The sequence below is a fragment of the Phacochoerus africanus genome, chromosome 6 (assembly GCF_016906955.1).
Source record: "Phacochoerus africanus isolate WHEZ1 chromosome 6, ROS_Pafr_v1, whole genome shotgun sequence".
In the NCBI taxonomy this organism is placed as follows: domain Eukaryota; kingdom Metazoa; phylum Chordata; class Mammalia; order Artiodactyla; family Suidae; genus Phacochoerus; species Phacochoerus africanus.
The window spans coordinates 84,506,475-84,520,821 of record NC_062549.1 but is presented as its reverse complement, the minus strand read 5'-3'; the positions used below and the strand labels follow the sequence as shown (position 1 = coordinate 84,520,821).

The 14,347-nt window shown below is 37.8% G+C and overlaps 1 pseudogene; it reads left to right on the top strand.

Moving 5' to 3' along the window:
* Nucleotides 1-2,688: 2,688 nt before the first annotated feature.
* Nucleotides 2,689-14,347, top strand: part of LOC125128693 (flavin-containing monooxygenase 5-like) — an 80,518-nt pseudogene continuing 68,859 nt past the window's right edge.

Sequence of the window (14,347 nt, the reverse complement as noted above, 5' to 3'; positions counted from 1 at the left end):
CTTAGTTCACAACTACAGTTCAGATCTGATCCCTGGCCTAGTAACTCCATATGCTGTAGGGGACCCAAAAAAGAGAAAAAAAGAAAAAAGAATCTTTTCCAACCACATTATAATGAAACAGCAATAACAAAAGGAATTATTGGAGTTCCTGTCATGGAGCAGTGGAAGTGAATCTGACTAGGAACCATGAGGTTGTGTGTTCCATCCCTGGCCTCGCTCAGTGTGTTAAGGATCTGGCATTGCCGTGAGCTGTGGTGTAGGTCACAGACATGCTCAGATCTGGCATTGCTGTGGCTGTGGCATAGGCCGGCAGCTATAACTCCTATTAGACCCCTAGCCTGGAACCTCCATATGCCACAGGTGTGGTGCTAAAATGACAAGAGACCAAAAAAAAAAAAAAAAAGGAATTATAAAAATATAAGGCCTAGAGATTAAGCCCTTGTCAGTTGCATGGTTTGAAACTATTTTCTCCCATTCTGTAAGTTGTCTTTTTATTTTCTTTTTGGTTTCCTTTGCTGTGTAAAATCTTGTCAGTTTGATTAGGTCACACTGGTTTATTTTTGCATTTATTTCTGTTGCTTTGGGAGACTGACCTGAAAAAATATTCATGATGTTGATGTCAGAGAGTGTTTTGCCTATGTTCTCTTCCAGGAATTTGATGGTGTCTTGTCTTATACTTAGGTCTTTAAGCCATTTTCAGTTTACTTTCATGCATGGTGTGAGGGTGTGTTCTAGCTCATTGATTTGCATGCAGCTGTCCAGGTCTCCCAGCAATTCTTGCTGAATAGACTGTCTTTTTGTATATATGCAAAATGGAATACTACTCAGCCATAAAAAAGAACAAAATAATGCCATTTGCAGCAACATGGATGGAACTAGAGACTCTCATACTGAGTGAAGTAAGTCAGAAAGAGAAAGACAAATACCATATGGTATCATTCATATCTGGTATCTAATATACAGCACAAATGAACCTTTCCACAGAAACGAAAATCATGGACTTAGAGAATAGACTTGTGGTTGCCCAGGGGGAGGGGGAGGAAGTGGGAGGGATTGGGAGCTTGGGTTAATGGATGCAAACTATTGCTTTTGGAATGGATTAACAATGAGATCCTGCTGTGTAGCACTGAGAACTATGTCTGGATACTTACAACGGAGCATGACAATGGGAGAAAAAATTAGGTATACATGTATGTGTAACTGGGTCCCCATGCTGTACAGTGGGGGAAAAAAAAAAGTGTGTTTGGGGAAGTAACAATAAAAAAATAAATTAAAAAAATAAAATAAATAAAATAAAATACTTAAGTAAAGATAAATCTGCCAAATATATATATATGGCCCAACTAAAACTTAATTATGAAAGAATGCTTACATACAGTGTGAGGTCACTTAGGCAAAATTCACAAGGACATGATAATGTAGATTGCTAAGTAAACATGCATGTATAATTCTAGCTTTATACATGCACAGGAAGGATACACACTATTTGCAGGGTAGTGGTTACTTTTAGGAAGAGTGGGAAAATAAGGGCATGGGGGGAGGATATGGAACTTCAGCTGCTTCTGTAATGTCTTATCCCCTCAAAGATATTCTAAAACAAACATAGCAAAATGACAATATCTAGCTTATATGTATACATACATCTTTTATCAATACTTCCCATTTTTATTTTATAGCATAATGTCAAATATAATGAACTATTTATGGAAAAATGAATAAACATATAGGGCTTCTGGCTGTTTGATATGCCTAGGAGAGCCAGCAGCCCCAGGACATTCTTGCTACCATTGAAGCCTGAGGGGATTCATAAAATCCAGCATACCCATACCCATTTGCCATGCCCCTGTACCACTCTACATATAGTAGGGAATCCCCAATTTATATTATTTTCTACACTTTTCTGCTATGAAAAGCCCTGATTGGAAGAGAAGATACACTTCTCAGGGAACTCAGTAGAAGATTCCCAACAAAATTCATTAGAGAGAAAAGGTGTTACAGTAAAAAAAATGTCTTCCATCAGGATAAAACTAGAATTAAATCGGTGATTAAATCTTTAAGTCTTCACAACAGAAGTGTTGGAGGGCTATTCAGGTAGATTGAGTCTGCATGGAAACATGTTGCCATGGTAATATATGACAGTATAGGTGCTACAGGAAAAGAAGCCAGAGTAGGACCTTGGTGAGAGGGAAGGGGTGTACTCTACTGGTGGGAACCATAAAGAAATGCCCAGTCTCTTGACTAAAAAGACTTGGAGCATGATCTGCTGTTTAATGAATTTTAATTAACTTCTTAAATGGAATTTATTTCCCATTAAGTAGACGTTAAGGGGTACAACACACTAATGACATTGGGAAATTTGAGTAGAAAGCCTAGGCACTAAATTCTGACCTACTCCTTTTAGACATCAGAAATCATCCCATCACATCACATAACTGTTTAGAATCCTTTTCCTCTGTTCTAATTTGTTCCCTATCCTTATAACATAGATAAATGACATGGGCTTTATATGTAAGGACTTCATTCCTTAGGAGAGGAGACAGACATGTAAAAATGTAACAATACAGAGACATTTTTTTAATGCAGCAAAATAAAATATGCCCCAGGTACAGTGATAGCACAGAGGAGGGGAGCTGAGAAAGTGGTCTTGGAGGAAACTTTCCTAAAGCTAGGGAGGCACTGGTAGTGGTGATGATAGTCATCATTCTTGGAGGTAAACTTGGACCACAGAGAGGAAATCAGGATAGTGCAGCAGGTGTGCCAATAGTTCTCAACTGAAATCTACACTATCAAATTAATATTTCCTTGAAAACTTCCAATGAGATTAAACACTTCATTAGTAGATGCTTTTTTTTCAGTAACAACATTTAGGTCTATTCCACTCTGTGAAGTAAACCATGATACTGGGTTTAGAAAATGTGGACAGAATGCTAATTTCTACAACTATATCAAACTTATGCAATCCAAGCAAAGAAGAGAAATAAACAGGAGTGTTCCTTGTATGTGAACCATCACACAAAAAAAATAAACTTAAGCCAAGAGAGAGCACAGTAGACATTCATGCTTCATATTTCAGAAATATAGAAGGGCATTTCTCGGCCACACCAAGCACTTTGTCAAATTTGAATCTTCTTTTTAATTAGGATTAGTGTTACTGTATTTTATATATTCAGACAAGGGTTTTGTGAATGCTTTATGAAGACATGTTTATTGGTTGTAAATGTGTGGTTATCTTTTTTCATATCTATATTCAAAGGAATAAGTGTCAATCATCAGGATGAGAACATCAGATATAAGATGATATGTGTCTCAAATAGGATGTGGGAGAGAGGGAAGCCCAGGGAAATAGAAATCTCATTGTTTTTTATGACCACACCCTATTATCCAAGCTACTGCAGCTGGATTCTTAACCCACAATGCCATAAGGCAACTCCAGAAATCTTGTACATTTATGTAACTTAGACGTTAAGCTTGGCTATGGCCCATCAAAGACGTAGAGAAAGTTTGATCCATGATTCTTTTTAGAAGGAGGGAAACAAAACAGAAAATAAGAAATTCAGAGGAACAAAAAAAAATTGTATTAAAATTTTCAGTAAATTTAATAAATTTGTGATGTCCTCTACCTCCTGAAGCACAGAGAAGAAATATACTAAATGAAAGCACTCAGTTAGATGCTTGCAAGAGTGGAAGGCTGAGTTTTACATTACTACTTGATAAAGTTAATATCCAGTATGTTCAAAGAACTACCCATGTTCGGGGTGTGACAGTCTCTGAAAATGGTAGATGCACATTGGGGGACAGTTACAAAGCCATCAACAGAGCAAGGGGCAGTATGAGAGCAGTCTAACACTTGGACATAAAAGGAAATGTCAAATTGATGGAGAAAGGCCTTACATGTCCTTAGAAAGTAATAAAACAAGACAAAACAATAACAGCCAATTTCCTGCTTCATCGTTTTGTTTAAGATTGCATGAAACAATGTCATAATGAATAAAAGTATTTCGTAGTGAGATTGTTGTAAAAATTTCATTTTAGACAGCGCTAAGACAATTCTACCATTTATTACATAATAAGTTTACCAGTCTTTATTTAGTATCCACAGGTACTGATTCTGAGTTTACTACCTGTTTTCTTGAATTCTTCGAAATACAAAATTAAATTTTTAAGGCAAGGGGGATGTTTACTGACTCAGATTCAAAATTTTGCTCTTTCAAATTATGTAGAACACAACTTTCCTCTCTTTGCTGAATCAGCAATGTGAAAAATTCTCATTATAATGAGAAATCCTCTTCTTCCACCACAGGCATTGAGAAGTTTGAAGGCTGTTATTTCCACAGTCAGGAATATAAAACTCCTGAGAACTTTACAGGAAAGAGAATTATAGTAGTTGGCATTGGGAATTCTGGAGTGGATATTGCAGTGGAGTTCAGTCATGTAGCAAAACAGGTCTGTTTGTGAGAAAACTACAACTTTCACCAGTAAAAGCCTCTGCATATATGAGTGCCATTCAGAATGAAGGTTTGATCCATGAGGAACAAAAACAAGAAAGCAGGAGTTCCCATAGTGGCTCAGTGAAAACAAATCCAACTAGTAACCATGAGATTGGGGTTCCATCCCTGACCTCGCTCAGTGGCTTAAGGATGCGGCATTGCCACCAGCTGTGGTGTAGGTCAAAGACTCAGCTCGTATCCGGGATTGCTGTGGCTGTGGCCTGCGGCTATAGCTCCAGTTCAACCCCTAGCTTGGAAACTTCCATATGCCGCTGGTGCAGCCCTAAAAACGCAAAATCCATGGGCCCTGGCCTCAAGATGTCTAAATTTCTGGGAAGCAGATGATCAATGCAAAACAAGTACTTCATATTCGCAATGGAAAACACATGTAGAAAAATGACAATTAACTGAGCTAATGAGGTAAAACATTAGCGTAGATAAAACAAAAATTTAGATAACGAATCTGACTTTTCTTACTATCATAGCAGCTGCTGGGTCCTGAAATGATTTCAAATAGTGGCAAAGACAAGAAACTGGGAGTCCATCTGGAATCAGTAGATTTTGGTAGTACAACTAAAGAACAGGAAAAAGAGGAAAATCAATGAAGATGACAAACATATGATCCTCTTTAACTAGGATCATTATATCTACAGTGATGGAAGAAGATAGGAAGAAATAATGAATTCTCTTTTAGGAGTATTTAATTTCACATAAAAGCAAGTTATCCAAGAACTTCATTTATGATTCTCTATTCTTTCTTCCCTTGAAAAATTAACAACACCCTGAGTTTAAAAGAAAATGAGAAAAAATTTGAATTCAGTATTATTAACCTTAATAATTACATCTTAATTAATGGAAAGCCCAACCTCCTAGAATGTTCAGCTACCTTGGTTAAGTTTACATATTTATCTTTTTTACCATTTAAGTTTTAGGAGAAAGTATTACTAAGTCACCTACTAAGGGTATAGTTAAAGATTATTAAATAAACATTTCAAGAGGTAAATGTTATTCACTAGCACCAGTCTAATGTATCTTCTATGTCATAGATTTGATCAACAAGTATTGAGATTCAGTGTAATCATTTCAAGGTTGCAAAAGCACCAAAATTAAACAAATAATTCAATACATCTTCTAATTGCATCTGAATGTAGAAAAGTTAACAAAACATTACAGAAAGATTTGAAAGTGATTCGGTTACATTCTATTAAGCAAGATACTAGTCCTAAATGATTCCGTTGATTAAATTTTTAATGTACATTTTTGTTTTAATGTAAACAATATTGTAGAATTATGTAGTAGTTAAGATGCTCATTCACTCACTTCTTAATTCAAACTCTTATTTACATGAAGCACTGCTGCATCACTATCCAGTAAAACAGTAATTCAGAAAAACAGTAATCCAGTAAAAACAGTAATTCAGAAACATACAGAGTATTAAATGAAATTTTCTGGGTTTTGTTCAGAAATTTGGTATCATAGAGCAGCCTTTTTCTGGAAATCAATACATAACTCTGGAAAAGTACAAATGGTGACTGCTGAAGAGTATTTTACCTAAGTCTCAGTAGTCAACGTTTCTTCAACTGGGTAATGGGTAGGATACTAATAGAAGAATCATGTAAAGGGTTCTTTCTCCTCGGGCTTGCTCTCTGTCTCCCTCAGATATTCCTCAGTACTTGACGAGGAGCATGGATTTTACACTGTGTTTGGGAAAATGGGTATCCCATGGACAGTTCATTCTTCACTCAGTTCAATCATTTCTTCAGAAAATGACAAGTACGGCAATGGTAAATAACCGCTTAGAGAAGATAATGAATTCAATATTCAATCATGCACACTATGGCCTTCAACCTCAGCTCAGGGGATAGTTGAAGTATCTTAATTTTTGATTGTGTATATATGTAAAAGTGAATTTGCCTTGAAGATAATTCAGTTTCTAGCAATTAACATTTATCGTGGTCAATTAATCTCATGCATGTGTTAATATAATCACATGTTATGATGCATATATAATATACATTGTGCATAAATGTGATTTTGTCTTGATACCATTTATTCACTCTCATTCAGCAATCATTTATATTCAACTGTGATGTGCCAAAACCAAAAATAAATAATATACTGCCCATCCTTTAAACTAGGCTTTAAGTCTAGAAGAGAGAGATGGACATGAAAACAAGTTAGCAAGGAAGTATAATTGATGCTGTGACAGATGTCAGGGTAGGATTTCTAGGGTACAGTGAAGCTCAAAGTAAGAAATAATCAGTTTAACTGAGACTGGGGTACAAATGTCAGAAGACCACATAGAAGGGCAGATACCTAAGGATCCCTTTCTCAGCTTGAGTAACACTATGATTCAAGGTCTATCCTATGGAGGCTGCAGCTTCTGGTGAAAAGGCAAAAGAGAGAAGTGGGGATCAGTACCGAGCTGAAGAAAAGAGAAATAATGGAATGAAGAAAATGAGATTTAAAGAGTAAAATAAAAGTATCATCCAAAGTATCAATCTAAGGAATAATGGTCAGGGATTATAAACCAACAGTTTTTCTCATATGACTACTTAGTTATCTCTAAGAGCAATCCTAAAAGAGAAATTCCTGAAATGTTTTAGCAAATAAGACAAAGGAATATGGGTGATTATCGATTCATTCATTAAAAATATATAATGAGCATCTCCTATGCTTGGATGCAAAGCAAAACATAACTCTACTTGAGAGAGATGAATGGTTTAAAAAAATACAATGTTATAAGAGCCACAAAGGATCATGTGATAAAAAGCAATGCGTAGGGGCAAGCAGGTAAAGCAATGGAATGATCAAGAAGGCATTTCTCGAGGGTATGTTTAAACTAAGACTTAAAGGATAAGAAGGAGCAACCAACGAAGAACCTTGGGAGAAAAGGATTCAAATGGAAGGATAAAAAAGTACAAGATTGGGAGTTCCCATCATGGCGCAGTGGTTAACGAATTCAACTAGGAACCATGAGGTTGCAGGTTCGATCCCTGCCCTTGCTCAGTGGGTTAATGATCCATGAGCTGTGGTGTAGGTTGCAGATGCGGCTCAGATCTCACGTTTCTGTGGCTCTGTCATAGGCCGGTGGCTACAGCTTCGATTGGACCCCTAGCCTGGGAACCTCCACATGCTGCCAGAGCAGCCCAAGAAAATGGCAAAAAGACAAAAAAAAAAGTACAAGATTATTGAACTAGGTAGTTCAGTACAAACTGAGGAGCGCAAAGGAAACCAGGGTGATGAAAGCAAAGTCACTCAGGAGAGAATTGTATGAGAGAAGCCTAGAAAGGGAGGCAGAAGCCAGATTATGTATTTCCTTGGCCATGGTGCAAAGTTTGAATTTTATTCTAAGACTGAGAAATGTTTTAGTATTTTAAGCATGGAATGGTCATGACTTGATGCCCATTTTTAAAGGACCCCTCAGACTGCTATGTAGGAAATGGAAAACCTAGGGGTTACCTGTGGAATCAAAGGAAAAGGAGAGGCTGAGGAGAGTGATAAAATGTCTTGGATTCCTCTAATAGGAGTTGGGAGGAGGTGGATAGATTCATGACAGGATTTGGAAGTAAAACTTGCTGATTGGTTGAATACAGAAGGGGAATGAAAGAAAGGGAAGAATCAAGAACTCCCAGGTTTTTCACTTGATAATTTGGGTTGACAATTGGGCCATTTACTGCAAGTAGGATGGAAAGCAATCCAGAGAAGCAACAAGTTTGAAAGTGAAAATTAAGAGTTCTTCTTTGTCTATGTTAAGTCTGATATTCCTATGAGACAGTCAAATAGAGATAAGTAACCAGAACGTGGTTAACTAGATGAGATTGGAACTCAGAGGAGAGATCTGAGTCAGAGATATAAATCAAAAAGGAGAAAAATCATTTAACTGAATAACTATTAAGTTCTGAAGCAGAATCTTCAGAATAACAATTGCAGTCACTTCTTTAAAGTCTTGGATTATAAGGAGAAATCAGACAGGAAGATTCTGCAAACAGAGTGTGTACATGAGTCCCTTTCCCTCCTATCTATCTCAGCTGTATTGACTATGTCCTCCGAACCAGACAGGTGGTGTAGTCTAAGGGCAATAGGAATCCATTAAGTATTTAAGCTCTACAAGTCTTTCTCCCTCATGAAAAGGCAAGTGTCTAGAGATCAGTTTCAGAGAGCTCCAAGGTAAGAACAAGAAATCATCAGATCCTGGGCAAAACTTGGTATGGAACTCTTTGGTGAAAGTCACCATCAGCCCTTCCTGAAGAATGCCTTGCCCTAGCACTGATGATGATTAAAAAATAAATAAATAAATAAATAAATAAATAAATAAATAAATAAATAAATGAGCTGAGTCCTTCCTGAGGCCAGGAAAGTCCCCAGGATGTAGGACAAAAAATTTTTCTCCAGGTACCTCAACAACAGAAAGACTGCTTGTTTATTTTGTATCTTGGGCCCAAAGAGGTGGTCCTCTTCCCTTTTTGCCACCTGCAAAACAGCTGCCACAAGCGATACTCCAATAACCAGACCTTACCCTCAGGAAGCTGTCAAAGAAAAATGTTATCCCATATAATGAAGTCAGCATCCAAAGAGAGGAAGAGGAGTCAGAAAATCAGAACACTGGCCTAGGAAAATAGAAAAAAAAGAGAGAGAGAGAGAGGTCAATTTGCATAAAAATATTAAGGAAATTCAAGCATGGGACAAAACATATTCTTTTATCAAAGCATAAAAGTATTATTTCTAAACTAAAGATGACAGTAGATAGATTAAAGCAGAAAGTGGTCACTGGATAGGTTGAGGGAAATGAGAACAAATGGAGGAGACATAATATTTAAATTAATAATAGAAAAATTTCAGATTAAAAAGAGACTACTGAGTCCAGAGTGGATTATTGAAAACCCACACACACCATTAGGTGAATTCTATGAATATACTTCTAATCAGAAAGAACAGTTTATCTAAAAAGGAAAAACACTAGATTTCTATCAGACTTCACATTTGCAACACTGAAACCCAGAATACAATGGAATATAATCAGGTTCTGAGTGAAAATTTCTTCAAACCTAAGAATTCTAAATCCTGACATAATGAGTCATCTGTAATAAGGAAAGAGGTTTAATTGAGGGTCTATCCTCAACAAATAAATCAGAACAGATACTTCGACACGGAAGAAAATGAAAAAAAGAAGGAAAAGATAGTGAGCAATCTCTCCACAATTAAACCCAAATAAACAAAGATGAACTATCCAGGACTGTATAACATAACTTCTAAATGAACATTTTATAAAAAAAGGGATCCCTTGGAGTTCCCAATATGGTGCAGTGGAAACTAATCCAACTAGGAACTATAAGGTTGCCGGTTTGATCCCTGGTCTTGCTCAGTGGGTTAAGGATAAGACGTTTCTGTGAGCTGTGGTGTAGGTCATAGAGGCGGCTCAAATTTGGCATTGCTGTGGCTGCGGTGTGGGCAGGCAGCAACAGTTCCAATTTGACCCCTAGCCTGGGAACCTCCATAGGCCGTGGGTGCGGCCCTAAAAAGGCGAAAGAGAAAAAAAAAATGGATCCCTAGCAAAGTGAAATTCTAATAAATGTGCCAAACTGTCTCAACAAGGAGGGAAGAGAGAAAAAGCAGATGAGTGAGTTGGCTGTAACTGCACTTTAGAAAATTAATCCATCTGGTTATGATAAAAACCAAAGGCCAATGATGTCTCTTGATTGTTATGAGTTTTCATGTTTATCTTAGAAAGAAATCTATTTTATATCATATGTATTACATTTTTTTCCAATCATATTCTTTTTCCATAAGTTTAGTTTGTGGTGCTTAAAAATACAAATGTCTTAAATTTTCAATACTCATATGTGTCCATCTTTGCTGTTTTAATTTCTGAGTTTAAAGCTGATTAAGAAGGTCTTCTCTGCCCTAGGATGGCAAAAGGAGTCTCCAAGATTTACTTGCAAGAGTCTTACTTTTTAATCTTTTTTATTCTTCAGTCTGTTAGCAATTTTAATTTATTTTCGACATGGTAACTATAAGAGCAGCATCTAATCTTATTTATATACTTATAGAAATTTTCCCTTTGCCTTCAGTAGCCTTGCACTTTTATTCTCCACTCCTCCCCTTCAAGTTGCTTAAGCCACACATATTTCTATATATATTTGGCTTTTCTAGCCTGTATCTTGGTTCACATCTTTCCCTCTATCCCATTTGCAGTTCAGATCTTGTCTGTAATAGCGCCTCCTGGTTATTTATGGGGTTGCTCCTTCCTTGCACCTGAGGATTGCTTGGTCAGGGTGGTCATGTGATCTAGTTTTCTACAAGAAGAGTAAAGGGAAGATCACTGAATGGGCTTTTTTTTTTTTTTTTGTATTTTCCTGAGCCGCTCCCATGGCATATGGAGGTTCCCAGGCTAGGGGTCTAATCGGAGCTGTAGTCACTGGCCTATGCCAGAGCCACAACAATGCAAGATCCGAGCCGCGTCTGGGACCCACATCACAGCTCACAGCAACGCCGGATCCTTAACCCACTGAGCAAGGCCAGGGATCGAACCCGCAACCTCATGGTTCCTAGTCGAACTCGTTAACCACTGCGCCACAATGGGAATTCCTGAATGGGCTTTCTGAGAAGGCTAACGTTTGCCTAGAGAAAGATTCATGCTCTCTAGCGACAAAATCTTTGCTCTTCCCCTCTCCTTCTTTCTCTCTCGAGTGTGGATTCAATGCCTAGAGGCAGAATTATTTAAGACAAGAGTTTAATCATTAACAAATTTTGAATGAGTACTTGTGGTCAGATGTCTTTTTTTAAAAAATAGCAAATGTGTTCTAAATCTACCTTGGAGATTGATTTTTGCCTGCAAATGATAAGAATTGAGTAGGGGAGTTCCGATCGTGGCTCAGTGGAAGAGACTCTGACTAGGAACCATGAGGTTGAGGGTTCTATCCCTGGTCTCACTCAGTGGGTTAAGGATTTAGTGTTGCCAGGAGCTGTGGTGTAGGTCACAGATGCAGCTCGGATCTGGCATTGCTGTGACTATGGCATAGGCCGGCAGCGGTAACTCCAATTGGACCCCTAGCCTGGGAACCTCCATATGCCGTGGGTGTGGCCCTAAAAAGACAAAAGATTAAAAAAAAAAAAAGAATTGAGTAGGAAGTGAGGTGGAGGGAAGGCTAATGATAATCTCAATGACTATGCTTTTCAAACTGGGATCCATTATAATATACTGGATTTTTCCTCAATTCTTTATAACATACTGGATTTTTCCTCAATTCTAAGTAGTCCAAAATAGTTTAACACTAAAAAAAATTACAATGCAAGACTACACAAGTTTTCAAAATAAAATCTGTCTACAAAAAAAGGTAGAACTGAGGAAGCCACTGAAGCACTCAGAGTACAAAATTATTCTCTTCTACTACAGGCAGAAAGTTGGATAAGCACAGATCTGAGGGGAACATGCAAATTGTTGCCTTCAATCTCTTCTCATATGCATGGCTTTATTTGCAAAATTGTTTAATTGGAATTTTTGGTTTCTTATATCTAGACCTTTAAGTCAGCATCCAGCTGTCAATGATGACCTGCCAAATCACATAATTTCTGGAAAACTCCAAGTGAAATCCAACGTGAAGGAGTTCACGGAAACAGATGCCATCTTTGATGATGGTAGCATAGAGGAGAATATTGATGTTGTCATCTTTGCTACAAGATACACTTTCTCTTTTCCTTTCCTGGGTGTCTTGATCAATGTTACTAATAATAAAGTGTCCCTCTATAAATTTATGTTCCCTCCTGACCTGGGGAAGCCAACGCTGGCTGTCATTGGCCTTATCCAGCCACTGGGCATCATCCTGCCTATTGCAGAACTCCAGTCTCTCTGGGCCATATAAGTGTTCAAAGGTATGTGAATAAATATTGGAGAAAGTCCTAATATTTCAGGTAAATCTAATCCTTAGTTTCTTCTTGCCACTAGTTTTCTCCTTTGAACACTCGGAATCCTGACAGATTTTTAATTGTCTCTTCTAGGGCTGAGCCAGTTACCTTCAGTGAAGAAGAACGTGATGGCAGATATTGCCCAGAGGGAAAGTGCTATGAAAAAAAAACAGCAAATAAATAATTAGTAACAATGAGTTGGGAACTCTCATAGGGATCATGGAATTCCTAATCTGGAATCAAAATCCATGCTTCATCTCAATCAGTTATGTGGATTTTTTCCTCCACATCCTAACTAATGATGCAGCACAAAACCAAGTAAGAATCTCAGTCACCTAACTCAGTTATGCAACAAATAATCATAAATGATTATTTAAAGTAAGATTTAATCTGAATTTCAGCCTCTAACCTCAGTCATTGTTGGTACTTCTTCCTGGGTCTCAGTAGAATCCAGGGGACTTACTAGATTACACAAACATGGGCATAGCCTCTGATTTTTCACCACATCACATCCCTTCCTGGCATCCTTACTGCCTAAGTCTAAAGTACACTCTTAAAGTCTGGAGGCTGTTTGGTTTCCCTGGCATGATAGGGTGAAGGGATCTTTGCTGAGAATGAGGTCTTCAGCTAAGATGAGCTCAGAGTCCAATCTCCCCAGGAACCCAACACAGATATTCCTGCTGAAATCTTGCCATGGATTCCTAGACTATTTTGCACCACACTTCTAGCTGACAAACTGTGTGAAATCTCTTCCCCTTCCCTCTTATTGCCTTCAAATATATTGCATTTTCTTCCATGAGTCTAGAATTTAAGCAAACAAAAGCTAGAAGTGGAAATACTTTGCAAGGAAGCTATTTCTTTGGCCACTAACAAAAAAAAAAAAAAGTCTGAGACATGGAAATGCAAAAGGCTTGACTACTTTGATAGAATGGTGGAGAAGGGTGATACAGATAGAAAATATACAGATTAATATATTAATTACCTTGCTACATCATTTTAGGATTTTTAAGACTGAATGTGTAAACAAAATAAACAAAATGCATTCTTATTAGCCCACTCCACTTTATAAGTAGTTTTATAAAAGTGGCAACACAAAGAAAACCATTGGTGGATAAAGTATTCAAGTTCCATTCTCATCAATATTTGGAAGAAGAGGTGAAATGTCTCTAATTCATTCATTAAAAGTCTATTTTGTACTTATTATGGCAAGCCAATTGCTAAGGACTTCCAATATGACAATAGAGAGCGGTTTGAAATAGCAACACTGTTGTTCCTTCTTATACAACAGTACCTAAAACAAGCCTTCTGTTCTCAGATATGAAGGCTACAAACTTTATATAATGAAGGAAGTCCTACACCATGGAACAAATGTTTAGGTCATGCAAGAGAGGTGCCAGCTCTCACATCTCCAAAATGATATTCTGGGAGTTCCCATTGTGGCTTAGTGGTAACGAACCCAACTAGTATCCATGAGGATTCGGGTTCGATCTCTGGCCTCACTCAGTGAGTTAAGGACCTGGTGTTGCCGTGAGCTGTGGTGTAGGTCTCAGACGTGGCTCAGATCTGGTGTTGCAGTGGCTGTGGCATGGGCCGGCAGCTGCAGCTCGTTTTCGACCTCCATATGCCTCAGGTGCAACCCTAAAATAAAAAAAGGACAAGAAAATGACTGTGGGTTCTTGCATCAGGAAATATACTATACCCTTGCCCCACATTGTATAGCAGCCACACAACAGGGCTGCTGATATTCCGTAAATCATATTTACACATATTTTAAAAAGTCACTCCTTCCTAGAAACGCTTTACTTCTAGATGTGAGAAGTAAAACTGTTACAATGAAAATCAAACCTGCAATGTGAGTGGGGCCTCTACTGTTTCATGTCCCTGGCTGTGCATCGTGCTAAAGCATCTGGATTAAGGCAGAGCCACCAGACAGTTGCCATTCCCCAACAGTGCTG